General features: G+C 50.5%; 1 protein-coding gene across 3 annotated transcripts in view; it reads right to left on the bottom strand.

Moving 5' to 3' along the window:
* LOC119568408 (extracellular serine/threonine protein kinase four-jointed-like) overlaps nucleotides 1-2,500 on the bottom strand; it is a 15,776-nt gene that overhangs the window by 13,224 nt on the left and 52 nt on the right. Inside the window, exons 1-2 of one of the 3 annotated variants that reach the window (XM_037916921.1) lie at nucleotides 2,411-2,500; nucleotides 1,057-1,252 (exon numbers count right to left, since the gene is read on the bottom strand). The exon at nucleotides 2,411-2,500 is cut by the window's right edge and continues 52 nt beyond it. The gene's annotated coding sequence lies outside the window, so the exon portion shown is untranslated. The remainder of the gene's footprint in view (nucleotides 1-1,056; nucleotides 1,253-2,410) is intronic. The other 2 variants (XM_037916922.1, XM_037916920.1) reach the window with 2 other exon arrangements.

Here is a 2,500-nt window from a genome sequence, read left to right as displayed (position 1 = left end):
GAGAGAGAGAGAGAGAGAAGAGAGAGAGAGAGAGAAGAGGAGAGAGAGAAGAGAGAGAGAGAGAGAGAGAGAGAGAGAGAGGAGAGAAAGGAGAATAGGAAGAAGAGGAGAGAGATGAGAGGAGAGAGAGAGAGAGAGGAGGAGAGAAGGGAAGAAGAAGAGAGAGAGAGAGAGAGAGGAGGAGAGGAGAGAGAGGAGAGAGGAGAGAGGAGAGAGAGAGAGAGGGAGGGAGGAGAGAGAGAGGAGGAAGAGAAGGGAGGAGAGAGAGAGAGAGAGAGAGAGAGATGGGAGAGGAGGAGAGAGAAGGTGAGAGAGAGAGGGGAGAGAGGAAGGGAGAGGAGAGAGAAGAGAGGAGAGGTGAGGGAAGACAGCAGGGAGAGGGAGAGGAAAGAAGAGAGAGGAGAGGGAGAGGGAGACAGGGAGAGGGAGAGAGAGAGTAAGAGGAAGAGAGAGAGAGGGAAGAGGAGGGAGGGATGAGAATGAGAGAGACGATAGAGAGAAGAGAGGACGAGAGGCGAGAGAGAAGAGACGAGACCGAGAGGATGCGAGAGAGGATATGGGAGAGAAGAAGCAGGAAGAAGAGCAGAGACGAGGATTGAGAGAGAAGGGGAGAGGATGAGAGGTTTACGAGAGAGACAGAGAGAGAGAGAGTGGGAGCGAGAGAGCATAGAGAGTGCAGGCCCTAGAAGAAGGACAGAAGGGAGGGATATGAGAGACGGCCTAAGAAGGGAGACGAAGAGGGAAACACGGGAAAAGGGAAAAAGAAAGGGAGAGGGAGAGTGAGAGGGGGAGGGAGAAGTCGAGGAAGAGGGCGAGAAGAAGGGATAGAGAGAAAGAGAGGAGAAAAGGTAGACAGGTAGTCGTAAAAGAGAGCTCCTGTTTCTTTCTGCAACAACCCAGGCGCTGCCATACTTATTGTATATTGCACAATTACCGAACTAGGTTTCATTCCACTGAAACCTTTTTACTCCTCCTAGCATCCCAGACCGAACCGCCCGTTCTTCCCAGTTATTTGAACAATTCACACCAGTGCACATCTTGTTCCAGCTTTCTTACCCTAGAGAGAGCTGTGGTTTCCCCGGCACCAGTCCTCTTCCTCACGTTCCCTACACCTTCGGTTCCCCAGGCCTCTTGCACAGGACTTTCGAACGGGCGGTGATTCTTACACTCCCGGCCTAAGAAGTCTGTCGTCTCGCCATTCCTCTGTCAAAACCCACGAGAGCTGTTGGGGAATGTGCACTCGTCGCTTCCGCTGTTTGTGATCGGCGGGGACGGAGAGAAGAAGATATGAGAGTGAGAGGGAAAGAGCGGGAGAGTGTGGGGGGAACAGAGAAAGAAAGAGGGAAGGCGAGGTTGAAGGGAATAGGGATGAATGAAAAGATAGAGCGATGGAAAATGGGGCAGAGGGAAGAAGAAAGAATAGAGAAATGGATGGAGGGCTGGATGGAGGGAGGGTGGGAGCGAGGGAGAGAGAGGGAGGGAGACGAAGAGAAAGAGGGAAATAGAGAGAGAGAGAGTGAGAGTGAGAGTGAGAGTGAGAGTGAGAGAGAGAGAGAGAGAGAGAGAGAGAGATGGATGTCACGATAGATGGAGGGCTGGATGGAGGGAGGGTGGGAGCGAGGGAGAGAGAGGGAGGGACGCGAAGAGAAAGAGGGAAATAGAGAGAGAGAGAGAGAGAGAGAGAGAGAGAGAGAGAGAGAGAGAGAGAGAGAGAGAGAGAGAGAAGAGAGAGAGAGAGAGAGAGAGAGAGAGGAGGAGAGAGAGAGAGGAGAGAGAGAGAGAGAGAGAGAGAGAGAGAGAGAGAGAGGTGAAAGCCAAATCGGACAGACTGAGCGTACTGCCTCAGTTCGAGGGGAAGCACAAGATAAAACAGTCTATGGTGAGAATCGGAGTACAGATGCGTAGGACAAGGGATGGGTGAGAAAGGCAAAAGGGGAAATTAAAAGAAAAATTGTTAAAGAAAAATAATTTAATGAGAATGAGTGCAGATTTTCTCACAGCTTTGGCAGCAAAACTGCAGCAGTTTTTGTATGCGTATGGTGATCCTCAGCACTCTCATCTCCTGTCTGATAAGTGTTCCGTCAGCACCGAAGCATTTCCTTTCGCTTTCCTCGGATACGCACCACCAGGGAGCTTTGCTTGCCTCGCACAATTCCCGCTGACAAAGCCGCCGCCGCCGAATCGCACACAATGCACTTCGCTGTCTGGGAAAAAAATCCGAACCCCAATCGCGTTCCCTAGTCATTTCGTCTTCGCAAATTGGTGCTAATTAACGGTGTTAACGTTTAAGGGAGTATAAAAATGACAGAATTCAAGCAATGTTTTAGTGCCCCTAATGTGTGCAAAGACATTCTGCTATGCTACCCCCTTTAACACTCAATCATAATTCTGACGACAAGAAATACCACACCTTAGCACACAAGCCGAGCGTCTTCTTGCGTTCAACGAGTTCACTTCAAAATCTTAAAAAACACGGACGTAACACAGACGTCCCCCTCAG

The sequence above is a fragment of the Penaeus monodon genome, chromosome 43 (genome assembly GCF_015228065.2).
Source record: "Penaeus monodon isolate SGIC_2016 chromosome 43, NSTDA_Pmon_1, whole genome shotgun sequence".
Taxonomy (NCBI): Eukaryota; Metazoa; Arthropoda; class Malacostraca; order Decapoda; family Penaeidae; genus Penaeus; species Penaeus monodon.
This window is presented reverse-complemented; position numbering and strand designations above follow the sequence as displayed.